We start from the raw sequence: 24,570 nt of genomic DNA on the forward strand, positions 1-24,570 counted from the left end.
AGAGAGCTTATAAGGTATCTTGCCCTATATACCACACATTTAGTTAGGGCCAAACTTGATTAATTGATGTGCGTCGTAGGGTGTATTTTATTTTTCCTTTAGGGAAGTTACCATGTCTTTGGGTAACCATGCCCACCCCCAAGGGGTTAAGAAACATTTTGATGTTTACCAGTTGTTTGCAGATGGGGCCAGAGACAATTTAGGTATTAAAATCTCACTAAATCTGTATCCATTATATGACTCATCTATCTCCTTCTTCCATGGGCCCCCCTCAAAAAATGATCATGGGTACATTCCCCTTACCTGTAAAGCATGTTCATGGTCACAGAAAATACATAGAGAACCACAGGTCTGCAGGTTTCTACATGGGAACTCTCACACTATGGTCAGAAGGTCTGAGACTAGTTAAAAAAAAATGGTTGTGGAATCCGGGCAGCAGCCACTAGGTAATCTCTTTATAAAGGTTGGTGTAATTTCTGTAAGACTCGTTTATTTTGCTCTCAGTTGGTTATCTTGACATTGTTGCCTTGAAGAGGTTATTGTGATTTAATTACAGACCAGGTATCTTACAAGATTCATTTGCTATCTCCACATCATTTTCTCATTTCTTTGGCTGTCAATCCCTGGGTGAAGGTGGGAGGGGGAGGCCTTCGTGGGGGGAGAGAATGTGGTAGCAATGAATGTTTACTGCACAAGAGCGCTCAGGGCTTCTATTATAGTCTGGGGGTGGGGGAGGGAGTGGCGGGGAGCACGCAGGAATGTGACCTCCTGGGCCCCAGCCCTGATGAGCAGGGCGGGATTACAGAGGGACTGTAGTGTTAAAGTTAGGATTTTCTGGAAATGTAGCAGACTCCCCCGCACCCCTTGCCATTTGAGATTTTGAAACCCTACTTCTGTTTTGCAAGAGCCGAGAAGGGACCAGTTAATAGCTCTGATCATCTTGTCTCTGGAGAGAATTTATATCTCAATTTACCAGAAGACAGCTCTGGTATTAGGGCAACAAGAATGGTTTTATTCCTGTTTCCTCTTCCTGCACTCTGTTCCTATTTAATTCTTGCATTAAAACCATTCCTGGTGTGCTTGCTTCGGCAGCACGTATACTAAAATTGGAACGATACAGAGAAGATTAGCATGGCCCCTGAACAAGGATGATGCGCAAATTCGTGAAGCGTTCATATTTTTGAAAAACAAATACTGTATGCTAACACATATATATGGAATCTAAAAAAAAAAATGGTTCTGAAGAACCTAGGGGCAGGGGCAGGACAGGAATAAAGACGCAGACGTAGAGAATGGACTTGAGGACACGGGGAGGGGGAAGGGTAAACTGGGACAAAGTAAGAGAGTGGCATGGACATATATATACACTACCAAATGTGAAACAGATAGCTAGTGGGAAGCAGCCACACAGCACAGGGAGATCAGCTCGGTGCTTTGTGACCACCTAGAGGGGTGGGATAGGGAGGGTGGGAGGAAGACGCAAGAGGGAGGAGATATGGGGATATATGTATATGTATAGCTGATTCACTTTGTTATAAAGCAGAAACTAACACACCATTGTAAAGCAATTATATTCGAATAAAGATGTTTTTTAAAAAAAAACATTCCTGGTAAATTAGAACATGCTCTGTGTTCAGGCCTTGTTTTGAAGAAGGGTTTTGAGTCTAAAAAATTTGATAGCCTCCCATCTATCATGGTGATTTCTGACTTTCCTAAGGGACTGTGTACTTGAGCGAGGCTTGTTCTTTTGTAAGAACCAGCCTCCCTGGGCCTGGGAAGTGGTGAAAGATGCTCTGCTGGGAGGGGAGCCATGGCAAAGGGTTGGACTTGGGGGACTTCAGGATGCAGCATATCAACTGTTGGTGTGTTTGGAAATTTGAAAAGTAATATTAAGAATTAAAGTTGTACAAAACCTCCTAAGATTTCTACCATGGCTGTATAAAGTTTGAGCATGGTGCTATCAGTTTAAAAGTGGACAACTTAAAAATTCCACCTCTTTTGGAAATTTGTTGCCACCTCTACCCCAATTCGGCAGTCTTTAGATAAACTGACAGCCCCCATTTACCAACAAGGAAGAACCTTCGATTTTTGTTTTTTATTATTATCTTTTAAATAGCAGGGTGGTGAGAGATACGGCGTGTGACTCAGCAGATGGGAATTTCTTTAATAACACACTGGGTGTGTAAGCATTAGCCCTGCTCCCCACAAGCAGCTCTGCAGAATGCCCTCCGCCTGTTTGGGGAACAGACCTGGTGACGGAGAGAGGCAGCCCAAACTTCCCTAGAGGAGGCAGACTCGGTGGTGGAATCTGAGGGATTCTCTTTGTTTCATTTGTTTTCCCTCTGTCTTGGAAAACACGGACGCAAATCCAGTCCGGCTCCTGCAGCTGCTGAGGCAAAGCAGGCTTTTTATGAATGAGGCCCAGGAGGGGGAGGAGAGGGCTTGTGTTACAGCAGCAGTTGGTTGGGTAATGCATTTCATTCACTCCCAGCCATCTAGCCCCGGCTGTATTTTAAAGGATATTGTTCATTTTTTGTCGATTCAAATTAGACTTTTCTGCCCCTTATGCAACTGTGTGTAACTTAGAACACTAAGCATGTTGTGTGCGTTAATTTTTTTTTCGTTTGTTTTGTTTTTTCTGAGTGTTTGCTCATTTAGTTGGAGGAAATGGTAAGAGAAGTGAACTGGGAAAAGGGAAAAAAGGCTTTGTCATCCCTGGGGGCGTTGGTTACATCTCTGTCCCCAAGCCACCCAAGAGGAGGCAGGTGGGGTCCCTGTGCCCAGCCCTGAGAGTGGAGCGCTGATTATGGGCCACCTATTACCTGGTGCCCCAGGTCTGCACGTGCTGGCTCCCTTGCCCTGTCCCCCTCTCCTGTTCCCAGTGGGCAGCTCATTGTTTGTGGCACTTGAAGCCTCATTGTTGTGGTCACAGGGTTGTGTGAATTGGAAGCTGTGTGACAATGCTGGCCCCCCTCCCTGCCACCGCTTCCTGCTGGGAGCAGAGAGAAGAGGGCAGGCATTGTCTTGGGCATAAATGAACCTCTATCAAAACAAACACCAGAGAGAGGGGCGGCTGGGTTACAGCTGCCCCTGTGAGCCCCGGCAGAGGGCCGCCGTCCTCGCAAAGAGCGCTTTAAGCCTGGATGAGGCGTGTCCTCGCTGACTGTCCTGTGCGCAAAGAGCGAACCCCAAACCGACGGGCCATCCACACCACCCTCAAAATGATTCCCCATATCAGAAATGCCGGATTTGTGTCCTTGAGCATGGTTGGGGGAAGAGAATTACCCCGAGGCATCATGGCTGTATATGAAGGATAACGCTATTGTAAAGTTGTTCTGCCAGAGACGTTAAGCACACCCTTCTCCAACGTGGACACTGAGAACAGAGATAGAGACGATTAGGCTGTTTTTTTGCTCCAGCTTTTAAATAGGACCCTTCCCTCCCCATTGCTAGTGGTGCTTTAAGGCACCTAATGCCTGATGTCACGAACTCTCCAGATGTGCCAAGCGTCTTTCTTTAGTTCTCCATGTTTTGATGTTGTATAAACACAACTGGCAATACCCCTAATGCCCATTGCCCAGCACCAGTGTGGAAGCTCACCATTGCATGCCTGACTCGCTTTCCTGGTTGCCCTGGTTTCTCTCCTGTGTGGGTGTCGTGTGTCCCATTAACACCACATGCCCCTCCCCAGCCTAGAATGCCACATCTGGGCTGTTTTAGGCATGGGTGATATGAGTTCGGTTTCTTTTTTTTTTTTTTTTTTAACTGTAAAAGGAAAGTCTTTCATTGCAATTATACCAAAGGAAGGGATGAAAAGGAATGCATTAAGGACTTGATATAAACAGCTAGTCTTGGGTCCTAATTGTCCCGTTTCTCTTTTTGGCCAGCAGCCAACATGATGTCACTGTGTCCACGTCCTGAGGGTCTGAATTAAAGGCACACTGCATGGGCCAGCTCTGGGTACAGCGATGGCTTTGGCTTTGAAGTTCAGTTGGGGTCCTGATTAGAAAAAATTTGGGGTAAGCTGACCCAGGGCATGGCTGGCTGGTTCTAAGATGTGATTCTGGCCTGAGCCTTAGTACTAACAGTGGTAGGTCACTTAAGCCCACAGGCTAGGCCCTTGGAGGACTTCAGGACTTAAGGAAGGAGAAGGGATAGAGAAGGATTGCAATAAGAAATAAAACAAGGAACAAGAGAGAACTGCCATAGAAGGAGAGGGAGCAGAACACTTCCAAAGGGGTATTTCCTTATTTAGGAGATTGAGTCATTATAGTGGATGACTGTGCCACTGGCGGCAAAACCATTTTAGTTGAAGGAGCACACCCTGGGTGGCCCAGTGGTTAAGTTGTCAGCAGAGGCAGGGACTGTAGCCTCCTCCTTCTGAAAGATGGGTAGAAAATGGAAGAGGGGAGATAACGCAGGACTGAGGAATGTTTGGGGTTTTGTTTTCTTTGGCTTGAGGGTGGAGGATTGCACCCATGAGGTCAAGGAAGCCAGAATTGTCAAATTCAAGAAGCGTCTCAGATGTTTTGACCAACAGCAACTTTGGAGAGCAAAGTGTATACAGGCTTTGAACTTACCTCCTTGAAAGACTAGACAAATTCACATTGAAAGAATGGATCCCGTCATCGCCATGGTCTTGTCTACGTGCAGACATCTTCTGTATGCATTGTATTTGTCTGGCATCATTGGAACAGAAGTTTTTTGCTTGAGTTGATTTCCCAAGTAATCAAAGCTCCCTTCTCAGAGTGCAAAATATTTACATTTTTCTCTTAATTTTTGTTCATTAACAGCACTTTGCTGTCTTTAATGTGGATCATTTTCTTGGCATTCCAGGGCACTATTGTGAAACCTGATGCCTCCGAATCTGTTGCTATGTGGGGCTCCAATTTTTCCTTAACTTAAATGGCCTTGGACATCTATGCATGTTTACATTTTATGCATTTGGTGTATTCTCCTTGTATGCAGGGATTGCGAATTCTGACTTAGTCTATCTGTCTCTCGGTAACGTAGATAACTGTGAATATTTATAAATGATTTTTGCTGAAGCTCAGAGAACTTTTGCTTTGCTTTTATGTCAGCATCAGGTTCCAAGTGTTTCGTGGTTGAGGTCCAAGTGTTTCGTGGTTGAGGTACTAGAATCCTGTTCATCAGGTCCATGGAGCATTAAACACATACTCATTAAACACAGCATTAAACACATACTCGGCTATGAACTCCAAATGGGAAAGATTTTTATTTAATGATTTTAGATTTTTGAGCCACTTCTGTTTATATCGCTATATTTTTGTCTCTCATATTCATGGTCTTCAGCAAGTCAGATCCCCTAAGAATTTTTGGTTCGTTTATCTTATATTTTTTTTACACATAGCTCTTTATGTTTTCCCAGACAGGAATTGCGCTACTTGAATTGAAAAGTAAATGTAATATGTAATGTTCTGTTGGTAATTGTTTGTTTCTACTTTAGGCTGACACTGAACTAATGATTTTTTAATTGTACCTGGCTTGAAACACAATGAAAAAGTGATTTCCTACTGCTTTTTTCCCTTAAGCTGGTTCAGTAACTTGAAGGTAATTAAAAATGTACAGACCTCAGGAATGTATTTATATTCCATAGTCATGGGGTGACCAAGTAGTGCTCATGTATAATAGCTGGATGGGAGGTACGAACACTGAGGTAATGAGTAGCCTGTTTTATATATTTATTATGTTATTATTTATTTAGAGGAATAAAAAAATCTTTTCTCTGTAGTTCTAGAATGCCGTGAAATGTCTGTTTGAGGCATTATCCTGCCATTTTTACAGGGTGATCTTCCTCTTCTGAATGGTGTTACATGTTGCCAGTATCCCAAGGGCTGGTTTGGGACTAAGGCAAAGGATTTAGGAGGCACAAGTGAAAGGGAAGAAATAAACACATGCCTTTTCTTCTTAAAAGAAGGGTAGTAGTTAGCTTGTTGATTTAGCTTCGAGACTGTGGAGGATGAAGCCTGCACTGCAGGGTAAGTAATGTAGGGGGAGACCCTGAAGGGGAGGTTACGGGGTGGTAGACTGGGCACACACAGTATTGTGACTGTGAGTTGGGAAGGAGAGTGCTAAGAGTATTTTCTGAGTCACAGCCACTCAGACAATACTCGCTAATCCATTTGTTTGAAGATACAGTGAACTGGAGAGGATAAACAAAAATGGGAGATTCTTGCAGATAAGAAATCCAGGATAATTATTCACCAGAGTTTGAAATCATCACCATATTCAAGGACATTTTCTTTTGGGGTGGTTTTATATCTAAGGTTTGCATTTAGATGATGCATGATTCAAAATCCTGGGGTATTAGTGGAGTATCTAAGGTACACGGAAATTGCATTTGAGGATACTCCTGTTTAAACTTTCTGCTGCCAGAGTTGGCAGGCAAGTGAAAAGTTGAAAGAAATTTGGATAGGTCTTGTTCCCCACCCCCTTCCAAAGCTGATACTCACTTTGGGTGGAATGTTTCTCATTTTTTACAGGGCTAATATTCCTCGAGGATTGTTTTCCCCAAAGCGGGCACTCATAGACCCTAAAATTGGGCAGAGCAACAAGACCAGTCTTCCAAATGGCAGTCTGCATGTTAATGTGCTTTTGTGCTCATCCTTTCCAGAAGGTGTCGGTGTGTTTATATGGTATCTTTGTGTGTGGGAGTGATTCAAGGCACTTTGCATCTGCCCACCCTCACCTCCAGCACCCCTGAAATGCAGCCCCTCTTGTCTCTCTTAGTTGCCCTGTAAGTGGTGACCTGTGATAACTCCAGGAGGGTCAGGAAGAAGGATTTGTTTTTCTTGTCTTGCTTAACGAATAAAACCTTTAACTGTGGCCCTTAAAAGAACCTCTAAAATCCTAAAGTAGCTTTGATAAGTTATTATCATAAATTATTTTTCGTTAGCTAACATGAAGGACTCAAATACCCTTTTCTTTCTGATTGGTGGGCTGTACGACCAAAACCATTTCTAATAGTTTTGTCAGCTTGTTAGGGAAGACAAAGTGCACTTTTGGTCCTTTGAACTAGGAAAGCACTAGCCATGCACTTCCCACGGCCCTTCTGCAGGGTGAGTATTAGACAGAATTTGTTAGGGGACCGGGCAGGAGGCAGGTGCAGATGTGTGTCTGCAAAGGGCCAGAATCAACGTGGACCCACACATGTTCCCGTCCAGTCTCTGGTTCCTTACCTGTTTCAGGTTTCTGTTAGAGTCTGTCTTTGTCTTAATCTTTTCGGTGCTTTTGGTGAGCTACTTAGGAATGTTGTGGGGAGGGCTGGGATGGGTCGGCACAGTGACTTTGGTGAGGCCCAAGAGTAGGCCAACAGTCCAGGACTGTCTTATGTATCAGAGGAAGATGCAGAAAGAGTCGTCACATGTCCTCTTGTCAGCCCTTCCTGCCCCCTCCCACCAACCCCGCTCCTGACTTCTGGGCTCCAGGGAAGAAGGCCTCCCTGCTGCCCCTGACCAGCTGTTCCTTGAGTGCAGCAGCGGCTCTGGGAACTCTCCAAGGAGGCCTCCTTCCTGTGGTTGTCACTCCACTCGTACAGCTAGTCCACAAGCACCTCAGGACAAAATGCAGTCTCTCTCTCCCCATCCCCTCTCCTCTTCCTTCCTATATTTGGAAAGTCTGGGGCTAGCCTGGCAAGAAAGTGGGAGACGGGGTGCAGGAGGAAGAACTGGGAGCAAATGAATGATGCTTCTGTCAGAGGCGTGCAGGCTCTAAGAAAGTAAGAATGTAACCGCAATGCCTTGTCCATCTGCTAAGCCCCCTTGAAGTGGGCTCAGCTCCGTGTGCCACGCTGACACTGTGAGGCCAGCGTGGGCCCAGCCCATCTTGCAGCGCCTGTGCTAGTATCTCCCAGCTGAAAGTTCTGCCCCTCCCTTCCCTTCATTTTTTCTTGATAAGAGCTAAAAAAAATTTTTTTCTTTAAATTCTGGTTGAATAATAGGAGCCTCCCTCTATAATTGGCATGTGTGGGAATATATATTAAATAAACACCTTCTAATAGGTGTTACCAGAACTCCTATGGGAATTCTTTCACAGTGTTTTTTCAGCATTGAGAGGAGAAAGGCTAAGGATGTCTCTTGCCCTATAGTCCTTCTTGTGAACATGTGCTGAAAGCCAGGAGTGGTCCTGTGCCTGGAAAAGTCCATTCTCTGGTGTTAGTAAGTGATAGACAAGGGTGTGTATTTACCAACATCAGGCATCCACAAAATATTGACGTAAGTGTTTTAGGGTACAGCTGGCCCTAAACCTGACACGACAGTTAATATCATGCAAGTTGAAAGTTTTGTAAGTTCTGATGTGATGCATTCTGTGGGCATTGAAGTCAGAGCTCTCTTGCTCATCCCCAGCGCTCGCAGATCATACCCCCTGTGCCTGGCTCACAGCTCCTCAATACGATGCTTTGTTCATTGTAGCATGGTGGGATTTTTATAGATTCAAATAAGTTGGAGGTAGTTTCACATTTTTAACAGCTAAAAACATACTAATCATAAAGCTTAGATTCTCCCAAGTAGGGCGTTGAACACAGGCTGCATCCTGGATGTATTGACAGAGGAACCACATAGTGTGATGGATTCTTTGTCCCTTGGAGCTTCCCTTTGCCTCCCCGAATGCTATATGGTCTAGGCAGCTTTCTAGAGACTTTCCTTATGCAACATGTACCTGTACAAGAAATGTACTCCTTTGTGCCGTCTGAGGCATTTGGGTTGTATGGAGCTTGTTAAATTTCGATTCCCAGCATAATTTCAGATGTGGATGTATGCTTAGAGAAAGGGTAGGGGCTAAAGCCATCCACGGCTGCCAGATGGGGTTCCGTCCTGGCTCTGTTGCTTACTGGGTGTGACACCCGTGCCTCTGTTTCCCCCTCTGTAAGATGGCATGAACAGTGGTGCCCCCTCGAGGGTTTGTGAGTTTAAAGTGAACCAGTGACCGTGAGGACTTTACAGTGGTGCCTGGACCACAGTAGAACACTGTCCGTGGAAGTGTAAGCCATCGTCACTTTTGTCAACATCACCAGTCATTAATGCATGCACTGTCCCCTGGCTTTTTTTTCTTTCATCCAGCAGTTAGGATTTTCTGTCAAACAAAAGAAAGCCTCTATGTTTCACACAGTGTACGTTCAGAGGAAACAACAGCAGCTGTATGAAAATAGTAATGTTCCTTGCAGAGTCATTATTTGTAGATTTAGTCAGAATGTTTGATCTACAAGTTTTTGTTATAGATATTGTCTTGTAATTGGAAAATTCTCTAAGAGCAGCTCCAATGAACATTCCTTTTTGATGGTTGAGGTGTCACTTTTGTGTGGTAAATAAGCTGTGATGCAAAGACACCAAATACATGTTGTTCAGGACAGGCATTTGTGACAGCATGGCATGGGACAGAGTGATGTTGGGTATCCCCACGAGGAGCTTAGATCAACCCAAGGGAAAGTCACATTTGTTGGTGTAAGAGCCATTAATATTAGAAAGAATTTAAAAATAATAATAAGGTATTGGGATATCAGTTAGCACCAAATTAGATAACTACAACTAAATAGCCTTTCATTAATTCTGAAACCTGAAGTTGAAAGATTTCCATTTTCCTCATCAATATGTTTATCTCCCTCAAAAATGTTTCCAGCTGTGGGATAGATTATGAAGAATTATTTCACTTTGATTTTTAATATTACCAATGCAGCAATTTTGCAATGAAAGAACAGTGGCTATAGGAATGACTCTTTAGCCCTCCAGGACTACTGTGTATACCTGTGTTGCCAACAACACATGGGAACTTAAAAGGCTGGTGAGTTTACTATCCATCCACTGAGAACGCTATAGGCCCTTATGGGTTTTTGTACTGGAGTCATGATGATGAATGTGACATGGACTTCACTTATAGTCTGTGCAGGTATAGGGGAAGTATGTTCTTGAAAGATTCCTATCAGACAGTTAAGATTAGAGGCTTTTTAGATGCGAACCTATTCTGAATGTTCCAGGCCCTCCAGGTGCTAGGTGAGGTGACTGCAGGGTTGATCTGGTGTGGATAATGAAACTCTGAGCAGGGCACATGTCCCAAGGTTCTGGCTGAGCCCCTTTGACATTCCACAGGGCCCTGACTCTGACTCTGCCCGGGCACGTACTGGAGGCAGCCTCAGGGTGGCACAGGGATTCGGGGCACGGCTAGTGGCACTTCAGGGTGCTGGGAGGCTTACCGACCTCCTGTTGTAAACTTGGATTAGTCTTTTTCCAGAGCAGCTGAGATTGGACTCTGCCACCTCAGGGTCAGGAGCTGGAAGTGCTGGCTTATGCTCAGGTGGATCCCGGAGAAGAGCTGTCAGCGTGAGCTCCATGCCTCCCAGGTCCTGCCGGCTCAAGAGGCTTGCCCAGCACCAAGGCTCTGGGCGTTGGGAGTGCTGCCTGCCTGCCAGCCAAGAGATGCGAACCACCGCAGTGAACTGGCAGTGAATTAGCAGGCTCTTAAACTGCCATTTTTTCTCCATTCTGTGTTTTTATAACTCTGCTGCGTAGACACCAGATTATAAATCCTGTGCACATAGTCTTAGAGTTTCTGGATTCAACCCCAGAGAAGACTCATTTGGTTTTGAGGAATACTTAAAGAAAACGTTGGTCAGTTCCATTTTCCCACTTAGAGTGCTGCATAAGGGCTCTGCTGTGACAGCCAGACGTGTCCACGCAGCCCTCGGGGAGTGTCTGCAGTGGACTCAACTGCTTTGGAGGGAAATGGTTCCAATGGGTTTCCCATCCTCCATCTTTGTTGCTAAAATTGTGTTCCCTGTGTTGTGTTTTGTTAATGTAATGAGAACCCACTACCCCTACTGTGGGGTCTAGGTGGGAGAAGACGGCCATCCAGGACTAATACAGGGCTTGGCATGGGCTCTGTAGGTGTGCTCCATCCTGAGGGGGATCCCGACTGGTCCTCACTTTGGGGATTTTGGGTGCACTAAGCAAAAAAGAGGTCAGGAGAGGTCATGAAAGTCAGTTTTATGGTTTGAGTGAAGGCCAACCTTAGAAAATGGGGCCCAGGGTGTTGAACTTTATGGTGGAAGGCGTAGGGGGCGGGGGGGGCAGTTTTTTCCTTGCCTCTCTGTGTAACCTGACCAGCGCCCTGCTCTCTGCTTTCTAGTGGTCAGTGGCCATGCTGTTTGCTTAGTATCTGCATTATATCAATATGGTGTGTTAGAACCTAACTATTGCCAAATTACAGTGTGACATATTTTAGGTAAGATTCCCCACCTCATCCCCAAACCAGCACTCTGCCATTTAAAAATGAAAAGTTAAAATGTTTTATTTTAGTCTTCTGGGATAAATTAATCTTGAGAAGAGCAATATTTATCGAACATTTATGTATGTATATGGCCATCCCTTTATATCTTATTCATAAGTGAGCAATTCTCTTGTAAAACAAAGATTCCAAATAATTTTCTTAAGTTTGACTCAAGGTTTGAAAAACAATAGCCCATGCCACCAAAGCAAGCCCGTCATACCTGTTTTTGTAAATAAAGTTTTATTGGAACACATTCATACTCCTTTGCTTACCTCTGTGGCTGCTTTCTTGCTATATGACACAAACAGCACAGTTTTCAAATCTCTTTACAGAAAAAGTTTACTGAACACCAGTGTATTTGGTAGAGGAATAACTAGTCTCTCCTTGAACACCTTCATGTCCAAGAACCTCTTCATCTTATGAGGCAACTTGTTTCATTTTCAGACAACTTAAGAATGCTAGAAGATTCTTCCTTTTTAGAAACAAACAAAACCCTACTTCCTTATAACCTGGTTCCTTTGTGTTGGTTCTATTTGTATCTTATGAACCATAAAAAATAAGTCAAATATCCCTTCAAGATAGTTGCCCTTTTGAATATGTGAGGACAGCTATTCTGTACCCTCTGAATATTTCCTTCTCCAGATTCAACATTTCCTGTTCCTTTACATGTTCTTTACTCCATTTGATAAATTCTAGTTTAACAACCCTCTAAACCATGTCCCAGAGAATTAAAATGCCATCTTTGAGGGTTGTAGCCAATAGAAATCAGACCCAGACTGTTGACTAGCCTTATTTTGGATGCCGTGGCCCCTGGGATGCAGCTGAAGACTGTGTCATCTTTTTGGAACTCATTGACATGGGCCAGCAAAGCACCTTGGACTCTCTGACCCTTTCAGCTGTTAGCCACGTCACCAGTGTATTATGCTTACATTGTTGTTATTTTTCATTAGAACTTTTTTTTTTTTTTTTTTTTTTTTTTCTGTACGCGGGCCTCTCACTGTTGTGGCCTCCCCCGTTGTGGAGCACAGGCTCCGGACGCGCAGGCTCAGCGGCCATGGCTCACGGGCCCAGCCGCTCCGCGGCATGTGGGATCTTCCCAGACCGGGTCACAAACCCGTGTCCCCTGCATCGGCAGGCGGACTCTCAACCACTGCGCCACCAGGGAAGCCCTCATTAGAACTTTTTAAAACTTTGTTGTATGAGATTTGGACCCTCTTTCCAACCTGATCTTTTTATATCCTGTTTTATCTATTTGCCCTTGCTCTCAACTTTATCTTTGAATTTCATATGTATGTTGTCCAGGTCCCTCTTTGAAGCCTTGTCCTTGGGCTTAGCCCTGGATCATCCCCGTGGACTTGACTCCAGATGAGCTGCCTTCACAAGTGTCATGAAATGTACTACTGTTGGCAAGCGACCATCAGCCCATTATCTTAAGTCCATAGACCCACTTCCTTTCTCTTATGCTGTTCTAATCTTCAGCTGAAAAGCAGTGGTTTAAGTGGCTTTGCTGGCAGTGCTGATGAGTTGGGAGGTCCTCTTCAGATGTTCTCATCATCCTCTTGACTTGAACGAAGGGTACTACCTGGGGCCATGAAAGTTTTGACTTAATTGACTTGTGCTACCTTTCTCTATTAACCATGCCTTTTTGTGTACTGTGATTCTGGTGCTTTGATATCTTGAGGCCTTGCTCACTCTGGAGAGACTGTCCCTCCCAGAACTAGTTAATATCTAGAGACAGTAAGTGAGTACACCTTTCATGTGTAAACTAAGCAATCCAGAGGCCATGCCCTCCTCCGTCCTTCCAGCTCCCGTATAGGGCTCTCACGCTCAGGTCCATTATCCACCTGCCCTCCTCACCCCAGGGCCAGGTACCAGCCAACTAGGGACAGCCCCTACACCCCAGAGCCCACTGCAGTATTCAACTCCAGCCAATCCTAAGCCTGCTTACCCTGCCTCACCCATTCCTTCCTGCAGAAGCCACAATTAAAGCTCTTGTTCATGTTTCCCTCTGCCTCCTGACTGACCTGGTGCTTCCCTGTGTGGCTCTGTGCGGCCTGGTGCAGCACTCCTCTTGGGAACTGCAGGTAACAAACTGTCTTTTCAGTGGCAGTCGTCTCCCAATCTGCTGGTCTCACCATACGTGAGTAACAATAAACCCACCCTTATAAAACATGTTGAGATTGTCATATGCTGAGAAATGGATGAAGATTAGGGCAATTTACTGGATGCAGAGTGGACCCATCAATTCCTTATGTCTGAGCTCTGAGACTGGAGAAAAGGTGTAACGGAGCCTGAGTACTGAGAAATTCCTCTTCTGGTGAAGTAGGTTGGAGATACCCAACCCAGCTCCATCATTATGACTCCATATGTTGAAAATCACAATGAGTTTTGACAACCTAGCTCCATCCAATGGGAAAAGGTTCGTAATAGACTCTGGTCTGGCATAGTCGAGGTTTTTTACTTTCAGTGCTGAAGCCCAGGCAAATGCGAAAGCATCCCTCAACTGTTGTGTCAATCGTGAGATAAGCAAAGTCGGTGCAATGCTGAATAAACCGGAATCTCCTACTTGAGCCTTATAACAAATGAAGCACATGATTGTGGACTGCTCGCCTCACTAGGTCCTATCGAGAAACCAAGATTAAACTTTAAAATACATTTTAGTTTAAGTTACTGGCATGAATGATAAATCCCTTCAGAAGAACACTTTACCATGCAGCTAAAGGTCCTTTTTCTGCCCCGATGTCGCATTGATTGCTGTAGCCTTATATGGTTTGTTGACATGGTTTGAAAAACAAAAATGTATAAGCTCTCCAGATGGCTTTCAGAGGGTTTATTAGTATCTTGGCCATTTGAAACTCCATTTCATCTAAATTGGGAGAGTGAAAGAGGTGAGTAGGAGAAAGACCATTAAAACAGGAGGAGAAGAAACCTCTTTGTGTCAAATGTCAGTGGCTCAGACTGGGAGAGTGGCCATTCTGAATTACTGGAAATAGAAAGATGATTTTTAAGCTTTCTTAGTGGAAATATTCTAACTGGTAAATAAGGGCATTCTGGCTGAGGCACTTTCTTGTACCTGTGGGGAAAATCAAACTTAAATTCTGAAAGGGAATCATAATGCTTTATATTTTTAAACACAAATGATGTCTTTTTCAAGCAGCACCTATAAAGTAATGAGCTTTATTCTTTAGTTCATGCTTTTTTTTAAACCAGGAATAGGAATTAGTACAAAAATATAGGCACTCACTTAAATTCTATTTAATTCCGAAAGAGTATGAAGATATAAGATATAAAAACAGGAACATTTTGAAAGTTTCAGCTTATTACAATTTAAAATCATGGATGACATTTCATAGAAAGTTTAAAAGAAATCACCAGCATAAAATTGTGTGATTGGAATTTTAGAGCAAACAGCTCTCTTCTGGTGAAAGGAGAGCTTCCTGGATAAAGCCAAAGGCAAGGGAAAACCTGGGGAACAATGGCCATTGTCTTTAATGGGTGCTGTTCCTTTTCCTCCTGGTAACAGCCTCTTCCTTTCGTAAAGGAATCACTGCAGTGAAGTTACTGAATAAATGAGGAGGGGGAATCACACCCATCCTTCTGCAGCGGAGAGAGGCCCAGGCCGTGAAAGCAGGCCTTTGTGTGCTCTGGGCTGGGCCCATGGCAAACAGGGCACAATCCAGCTATTGTTTGTTTGGGAAAAGCTACAGCATCCTATTGCAATTATTTACGGAAGAAAAGATTTGATGTTTTTGGAAGAGGTTGGGTGTGTGGGGATGTGGGAGGGAGGGAGACTCACCTCTTGTGCCATCCATTCCCCAACTCTCAATGTGTAGGAGAGAGTGTTACGTGATCCCAGGTGTTGGGGCAGTGCAATTCAAAGCATCCCCAGCTTTGGTCACAGGAATGAGAGAGGGGTTCACCTTCCCCTACGTAAGGCTGATGGGAGGCAGCTCTGTTCCCTTTGAGCCTTCCAGTCCCTCTGACTTTTTGATGCTTTCTTGTACTATTGCCCACACTCCCTCCACGCTGGCTGAAGTCTGGACCTGTTGTGTTGATTGTTAACTAAACGTTAGTGAAAATGAGAACATGTTTGCAGCATCACCACTCACGCTCAGTGTGCATCCTGAAGCTGGCTGCTCTCCCCTCCTCCAAAGGGGTGTCCCACACTCCTGAACAACGGGCATTGCTTGAGACGCTGTTTCTGACCCCCCAGCCCACATTCCCAGTCCTCTCCGATTGGAATTCATGTTCTAACAATTACAGCCCTCCTGCCTGTGCCCACTTCATCTCCCCTCTCAAACATCTGCCTTTCTCTCCTGTGGCGTTCATCATGCCCTTCTCCCTCTGAAGCTTCCCTGACCCTAATCAGGGGTCTTTCACTGATTTCCCTGACCATCTGTGATTTGAGCGCCCAGCTCTCCTCAGGACTCTCCCAGAAATTCCGATCAATAACTCCAAGAGCTGATTGGTACCTTGCCCATAGCAGGCCATCAGGAATTTGTGTGTTTACTGTTCCATTATACATTTTCCTTTATAGAATCATCATTCTTCATACTGCATTTGTGTGCAGACCGCCCTTTTCAAAGATCCAGTAATTCAGAAGCACCTGTGTATATGGAGTATGGTAGAAAGAAAAGACATCGATCCTGGTTGGCGGGTCTCTCCCCATCTGTCCTCCCCTTCTTTGGCCTCCACGAGTTGCCTTAGGTTTCTGGAGCAGCTCAAGCCTGGGCCCTTGAGAAGTTGCCTGCACACTGGGGACTAACTTTGCCTCTCCTTGGGCCTGCGTGCTTTTGTTCCCCAGGCCTGTGCTTTAACATAACACTGAGACTTGATGCTCCCCGGAGTGAACAAATATGAATAACTACTCACTGTAGGTATTACCATTAATTATTCTCTCCTGTCCCACTTGGTCCCCAGAGGACTCTGAGATTGGCACAAACACGATGACTTTCTTTTAGAGGTGGGAGTGGGCCGGGCTCAGAGAGTGGCTGGAAATGCCCAGTTTAAGTTTGAAACCTGCAAAGGCAGGTTCATCCACTTACTTATCAATTTAACTGATACTTAGCATCTACTCGATGTCCTGTCCCGATATAGCAGTGAATGAGATGGAATCGGTTTCTACTGGGTTGGGGATGGGGCGGTACTGTGTTAGGCTGAGGAGTCAGGGAAGCCTCTCTGAGAAGGTGGTTGCTAGGGTCAGCCATGGGACGTTAAGGGAGAAGAGCAAGAAGAAAAAGCCGTGAAGTGGATGCAGACTGGTGCCCAGGAGGCTGGAACTTGTCAGAGGAGGGAAACGGTGTGTTAAACAGCTTGGGACGTGATACCAAAATACCAGCGCCTAGGTGGCTTAAACTAGAGCCATTTATTTCTCACACTTCTGGAGGCTGGAAGTCTGAGATCAGGGTGCCGGCATGGTTGGGTCCTGGGGAAGGATCTCTTCTGGCTTGTAGATGGCTGCCTACTCGCTGTGTTCACACACGGCAGAGGGAGATCTGGTGTTTCTTATAAGGACACTAATCCTGTTGTATCAGGCCCTTACCCTGATGACCTCTTTAACCCTGATTACCTTCTCAAAGGCCACTCCAATACAGTCACGCAGGGGTTAGGGCATCAACATAGTAATGGGGGTGGGGGACACGCATGCAACTCAGTCCATAGCACTGAGTTATGAGATGAACCAGAGTGGTAGGCAAGAGCCAGAGCAGGTGGGGCCCGTAAGAGTGACAACTTACTTGACCTGCAGCAGGGAGCCAGTGATAGGTTAGAAACAGACACGCTCTGATTTATATCTTATAACAATCACTCTGGCTGTTGTGTGGAGAATGGACCAGAGCCTGGGGAGGGGCAGTAAGACCAGTGAGGAAGCTGTTGGGATAACCCAGTGGAGAGATACAGGTGGCTTGAACTAAGCTGGGTGTCAACCTTGGGATTAGTGACATTTGGGGTCAGATACGTCTTGGCTGGGGGAGGGGGGCTGTCCTGTGCATTGTGGCGAGTTCAGCAGCATCCCTAGTCTATACCTACTAGATACCAGCACTCCCTCCCTATGACAATCAGTTGCCAGATGTGCCTGGGAAGGGGATGGGGGTCACTGGGGTGGGGCAAAATCGTCCCCTGATCACCTCGGGATCAGAGTGATAGCAACTGATAGTGAATTGATCTAGGAATATCTGGGGATTTGTGAAATGTATAGAATATGAAGAATGGAGGGAGAAAAATAAAGATAACAGAGACTTCTTGGCTTGGATAGAACAGGGGATGGAGGTGTTGGTTCCTGAGCTGGAAGGGGAGTGGGGGAGGAACAGGTCTGTTCGGGAAGCGTGTAGAAGAAGCAGGATCTCTGTTTTGCATTTGCTCAGTCTGCAATGCCTCTTAGACACCCAGGGGAAGAGCTAAGAGGGAGCTGAATATCGGAGTGTGGGGTTCGGCAGTCAGGGATGAAGGAAGCATTTGGGATCATCCACTGTTGCTGCCCTTGGAGGAAGGATGAAATGACCTAAGGGTTTTCAAACTCTTTAGTCTTGGGACTCCTTTACCTGGTTAAATATTGAGAGAACCCCAAAGAGCTTTTGTTTATGTGAGTTATATCTATGGAAAAGTAATATTGAATAGGTAAAAAATATTTATTGAATAGGTAAAAAATATTTATTAATTCATCTAAAAAATAATAAACCCATTACATGTAAACATATTTTTGTGGGGGAGGGACCTTATCCCCCTCCATCAAAGTAGTGAGGCGAGAGGTGATGTGTTTGAAAATCTCTTTAATGTCTGGCATAATAGAATTCATTTGGGTTCTGTTATCTGTTTCCGCATTCAATCTGCTATCGATATCACACGCTGAAAAAGTCCACTGTACACTCGTGAGACGGTGCAAGTGAAAAAGGCAAGTAATATCTTCGCAGTGTTAATGAAAATTGGTTAATCTCATACCCCCTGCTCCCCGCCTCCCCAGACCTGGGCAAAAGGGCTGTAGAACCCCCAGGGGTCCACAGACCACACTGAGAGAATTTTTTTTTTTTTTTGGTATAAGAATGTTCATAGCAGCTTTATTCATAGCAGCAAAAAAAAAAAGAAAAGAAAAGAAAAGTGGAAACAGCCCAGGTGTCCACCAACAGGAAAATGGAAAAAACAAACTGACATATTCATACAAGAGAATACTCAGCAATAAAAAGGAATGAACCACTGATACAGGCAACATCAATTAATCTCAAAAACATGCTGAGTGAAAGAGGCATTATGCTTTGCATGATTTCATTTATATGAAGTTTTAGAATAGAAAAATTTAATCTGTGAGGCAAAATAATCAGAACAGTAGTTACATCTGAGAGTCGGGGTAGGGAATGACTGGGAAGGGGCATGAGGAAACTTTCTGGCATGATTGCAATGTTCTAAATTTTGAAAAGGGTTTGGGTTACACAGGTGTATGGATTTGGGAAAAATCAGCAAATTTATACTTAACACTTGTGCATTACACTGCATGTGAATGTACCTTAAAAATTAAAAAAATGAAACCATACTAAACCCTACTTAATGATATGCCTTTTGAAGTATTAGGGGGATATATACTGATGTCTGCAAAAGCATCATAAAAATAACGTGGATGGATAAGTATTAAAACATGTAGAATAAAATGTAGAATCCATGTGGTTGGTATTTGGGTATTTACTGTAAAATTCTCTCAATGCCATTGATCCAGAGATTCAATTCCCTGATTTTTATGCTGTTCAGAGTGTGGCTGAGGCTCATCAACACTCCCTTACAGACAATGAGTTCCATGCCCCAAGCTGATATTTCAGTTTGGCCCTGTTTAACTAGAGACTTGCTGAAGCCATTTCCATATATGTATAAATTTAGCTTTACCCTCTGCTCATCCAAAGACATGTACATGGGTACCTTCATATCACAGAAATATGTCCTAAACAGCAGAACGTTCCAAGAATATGAAGAAAAGTTTTAATTATATAATTAATAACTGAGTTACCTGGGTAGTGAGTCATCCTTTTTAAGCAACATATAAAATAATTATTTTTAAAGGAAATATTTCTAAAGGACATTTTTAATTGCTTGCATTGAAGAGAATATAATGAATGTAAACTCACTTTTCTCAGTAGGCAAGGTCATCACTGTGAAAGTAGCTTCATTCTCTGATGAGATAATAAAGTGAAGTTCCCAGGGGGGCAGAGTAGAGTTTTTCATCTGTGGCAATTGAGACCCCCTTTAAAGGTAAAAGATATTCACTGCCCCTCAGTGTCATTTATAAATTGCTCTGCTATAAAGATACCTAAATACTACAATCATTAAACTAGGCATAAATGTCTTATGATTCTGGATTTTTTATAGCTATAAATTAAATAAATGTACACATTAGATGCAGATAAGACCCCAAAATTCAAACCTAAACATCAGTTTCATGACATGGTGATACTTTCCTGAAACCAGATCAGCACTTAGAATGTGAATAAATAACTGACCTCAGAGGCATGAGTACCTTTCAGTTGTGGGATGCCTCTCTTTGGCATTTCAGGTAGCTTTTCTTTTTAAGTATCGAAGAGCCTCAGTTCACACACAACACCATGACATAATTTGGTCTTCACATGAGTATGTAAACACGTGTTCGTATATTAAATGCACCTTTTCTCTTCCTCTTGGTGTACAAGAACTAGAATAACACAGTCTGCTTCCAGTGTGTTTTTGATGTAAATGCTGATGCTAAAATTGCAGCACTAAATTCTAAGAAGGTTAAATAGAGGAACTAGAAGTTAGAAAAATAGATCATACTCAAAATGAAAACAAACAAAATGAAAACTATTAAGGGGAACTCTCAAGCCCCCAAGAGTGTGCTTGACAACTTTTGGTGTGAGAAGCACCGCACTATGTAAATGGCCTGTGAGTGCCTGGTTTTTGAGATCCTGTGTTGGCTTTTTGTATAGTTGCCTTTTTTTGCATTCTTCATGTTGCTTTTGTTCTAACTGATTTTATCACTACCTCCAGCCTTACTCCCTAAAATTGGCTGCTTCTGATCTACTATAGGCTTAGAACTTAAATATTTAATTTTGCTAAAAGTATATGCAAGTTAATGTTCAGTAGACCATGAATTTAGATGAATAAAACAGAATCGTGAATACATAGTCATCATGGCCCCTTCCTTGCTGGATTTTGGATGTGTAACCATTTTGGAAGGGAGTGGAAGGGGAAAGGGTGGCTTGCTAGCTAATTGAGTTATGGGTAAGGTAGGTGTTAGATGTGCATAGTACTCTAACATGCCTCAAATATTTTGACACCTAGTATGACTTCTTTGCCACAGATGATGAAGCCAAGGCAGAGAAATGAGCTGTAGCTCTCTGACCTTCGTTAGTGATGGGAGTGCTACTGATTTATTCATGAAACTCAGTCTCAAACTACTAAATTTGCTTGCTTTGATACCTGCAAGGAGCTTTAGGAATAGGATGCCTGGGACCAATAGGCCAAGATTTGAAGTGTCATAGGGTGGAAGGGAATTAGTTACTGGCCTAGCACATGGAGAGATGTGGTCACACACACACACACACACACACACACACACACACACACACACACGTTTACATTCACAGTAGCTTCTGAATTCCAACTCCAGACCAGCTCAGTTCCCTTCCCCACCACAGGTAGTCATGAACCTACAAAGGGTGTATGAAGTGCTAAAAATATTTGCAGAGTATGTTGCAAATATTGAACTACTCTATAAATGATAAGTAGTAATTGATGGGAAAGTCTGGGTAGAGCAGATCAGTGCAATCACAGAAAAGAGAGGGCTTCCCTGGAAGCCACCTGCCAATTCAGGGGACACGGGTTCGAGCCCTGGTCCGGCAAGATCCCATATGCTGCGGAGCAACTAAGCCCGTGTGCCACAAGTACTGAAGCCTGCGCTCTAGAGCCCATGAGCCACAACTACTGAAGCCTGCGCACCTAGAGCCCATGCTCCACAACAAGAGAAGTAACTGCAATGAGAAGGCTGCGCACCGCAGCGAAGAGTAGCTCCCACTTGCGGCAATTAGAGAAAGCCCGGGTGCAGCAACGAAGACCCAACACAGCCAAAAATAAATCAATAAAACAGATTAAAAAAAAAAAAGTCAGGCCTTCAGAAAGGTGGAAAATTCCCTTCATCTCTGCAAGAACTGTTGTAAAGCGGTTGAGCCATCCTCAAATAGTTTTCTATAGTGAGTGTTCCACAACAAAGACGGCCCTGAGAGAGAAACCCTTCCTGAGGCCCTGCCTTCCTGAGATTTGCACCCAGGGCAGTGATGGAGTATGGGGCTTGGTCCTACCCCTGGCCTGCAGGCCAGGGCCAAGTTCTCCTGAGTGTGTTCACGCATCTTTTGGTGATGTTTCTGGCAGGGAGCAAGTAAGTACAAGATTGGGGTCATAGGCATGTTTTAATCTTGAGGCCTTTGTATGTTTGGTTAATGTGGCACAGTATGATCAAGTTCTAGAGTGATAGGAGTTCCTGTCTTACAAGAGCCCAGTGAGCCTAACTTAAAATTTAAAATGCATTTTGACCTGTGGGTATTGGAAGCTGGTGAGTCATTGGGCTTCTCATTGGTTTGGGTTTGTAAAGCCTGTTAATTTTTTTAAAACACATTATCCTAAAAGGAAGCGTTTTGCTTTGAGTTGAACATAAAAAGTTAATAATGTTGCACCAGATCCTTGAACTCTTTGTACTGTTTTGGGACTTGTGTGATCACTCACTGTATAGAAGATGGAAAAAAAACAGAACAAACTGCTTTATTTTCCAAATCAGAAAGGAGTTGTTCCAACTTCTGGTGGTCACATTGTTAACACAAAAACAGTAGAGTTAGGTGAAATAAATTAAGATGACTTATTGTGGAGAAAGAGAGGTAGTGTTTGACTAAATTAGAAACATTCTCTGAGTTTTCGACGTGTGAATGATTTAAATGCGGCTCCAGCACAGGATTGCATGTGGTTTCCATTTTACAGTTTTCCTGCTTGAAAACAAACTGTCAGGATTTTTATTTAAGTTGATCTGATTTAACTCATTCAGGGCTCAGCAGCAAGCTTTGCTCCTCTTCCCATCGCCCTCCTTGTGCCAGGAGGAAGGTCTTAACACGGTGGTTGTGCTGGTTGAAACATTCATCTCGCCAGTTCTGTTATAAACTGAAGTTAAACAGAGGATGTTTGACACTTCATGACTCCATAAGACATGCTTCTTCCTCTCTCTTTCTCTTCTAAATGACTTGGCCTGGTGAGGTCCTGAAGTCCCCGACAAGGGGGAAGCTGAAATACAAAGTTGAATAACAAAGTGATGTCACCAGGAGCCAATTGGAACAGTTGACATCATGTGCCTGGCAGCGACTTCAAATGCCCATCACACGAGAGTAAGGGCTTCAGACCCCCTCCCCGCCCCAATGCCTCCGGTCAGCAGCAGACTTCCAAAGAACAGAGGCAGAGCAGTTACTAAGCCAGGCTGAGCAGTTCATGGAGCTTCCATCTTTTTTTTTTTTTTAACATTTTTATTGGAGTATAATTGCTTTACAATGGTGTGTTAGTTTCTGTGAATCTAACTGTACGTGAATCAGCTATACGTATACATATATCCCCCATATCTCCTCCCTCTTGCATCTCCCTCCCTCCCACCCTCCCTATCCCACCCCTCTAGGTGGTCACAAAGCACGGAGCTGATCTCCCTGTGCTATGCGGCTGCTTCCCACTAGCTATCTATTTTACATTTGGTAGTGTATATATGTCTATGCCACTGTCTCACTTCGTCCCAGCTTACCCTTCCCCCTCCCATGGAGCTTCCGTCTTAGCAAGATAGTAGGATCTCACAAAGCATCAAGACTAATTCAAAGCTTATTTTCTGTTTTTGCCCTACCGATATGGCCAAAATCATTTCTTATTGAGTGAGAACTGGGATAGGGTCAGCTTTGATTCCAGTTGACCTTTGGGAGCTGAGCAGGGCTGGTCTATGAGCCCTGTGGCACCTTTCCAGGTGACAGACCCCTGGGGCTTTAAGCTAACATTACTTTTCCTGAGCTTAGAGCAATACCCTCTTGGTTTCATTAGCATGGGAGATTGTGCACAGCCTCCACAATTTTCTGTTTGTGACCTAATAGTTAAAACTCTCCAAGGACATGCTTCTCACTTGGACCACCCTGGTTTAAAAAAACATAATAACCATGACAAAAAAACAAAAGCAGCTTGGTTGAACTACTACTTTCAGGCATATTCTCAGAGACTAGACATCTTAAAATCAAGCAAGAAGACTGTACTCATCTTTTATCATTCAGTCGTTTGTGAATGATGTGGTTCAAACAAAACTGAAATGAGAATAGTCTTTCTCACCGAAAATATGTTTGTTGTGTTCGGATGGAACTAACTAGTGGAGGTAACAGGAGAGCACAGTAGTCTGTGCCACCCAGGTGGCGCTGCTTCTCCCCAGGTAGGAAAGAGCAAGTTCACCGCCTGTGTGCACACCCACCTGTCTCTTCTTACTTTCCCATGTGTATCAAGTGGCTCATCATAATTAGGCAGGACTTGGAAGGAATTTTCCTCTCTGTTCCTCTCCTTCATTCTTTTAGGCAGATGCCCCCCATTTCCCTCCCTCTTTTGGTCCCCCTGCCTCTCCCCTAATGTGGTCTCCTGGTTAGAGTCCTCACCATCAGCCTTTCCTCCCCTCTGATCCATCCTGTAAAGTAGCCAAACTGTTTTAGCTAAAGCACTGCTTTGGTTAAGACACTCGCCCACTCAAAATTATTCATAAAGGCTCCCTATTGTCTCTGATGTGAAGTCCTAACTGCTAGACTTAGCTCTCCCTGCTCCATGCCTAGGCTTATTTTTTGCAGCTTTCCGGAAATTCCTGCTAAGATGTCTCCCACCCTCAATCCTCCATTCATGCTTTCTCCCACATGACTGGACTTCCTTCCCACATTCTTTCCTTGACCATCACTCCCTAACTAAGGTCTCTTTTTTCCCTAAGTTGTAATTTTCAGTCCCTCCCCTAAGACTTGATCATGCACTGAGCTGTTTTTTTCTTTAACTTCACAAACTTGGTATAACCTGGAGGACGTCATAATGGTCAACTCCCTGGATTTGGGAGCCCGGTGGATCCCCTGGTGTTATCAGCTGTGTGACCTTTGTGGCCCTCACCGTCACTTTCCATATCTTTCAAGTAGAATGATCATCTCTACCTCTCAGGGATGTTGTGGGGATGAAATGGTGTGGCCTGTGTGTGTAGAGTGCTTCTGGCAGTGCCCGGTGTGTTAAGTGCCCATAAAGTACTGGTCGTTGTGA

General features: G+C 44.1%; 1 protein-coding gene and 1 non-coding gene across 8 annotated transcripts in view; both read left to right on the forward strand.

Annotated features, from left to right (window-relative positions):
* The window catches only part of IGF1R (insulin like growth factor 1 receptor), a 311,214-nt gene that overhangs the window by 152,786 nt on the left and 133,858 nt on the right, over positions 1 to 24,570 (forward strand). The window lies entirely within an intron of this gene.
* Positions 1,077 to 1,183, forward strand: LOC117311247 (U6 spliceosomal RNA). The gene has a single exon (XR_004525472.1). It is a non-coding gene; the product is annotated as a U6 spliceosomal RNA (small nuclear RNA).

The sequence above is a fragment of the Tursiops truncatus genome, chromosome 2 (genome assembly GCF_011762595.2).
Source record: "Tursiops truncatus isolate mTurTru1 chromosome 2, mTurTru1.mat.Y, whole genome shotgun sequence".
Classification (NCBI taxonomy): domain Eukaryota; kingdom Metazoa; phylum Chordata; class Mammalia; order Artiodactyla; family Delphinidae; genus Tursiops; species Tursiops truncatus.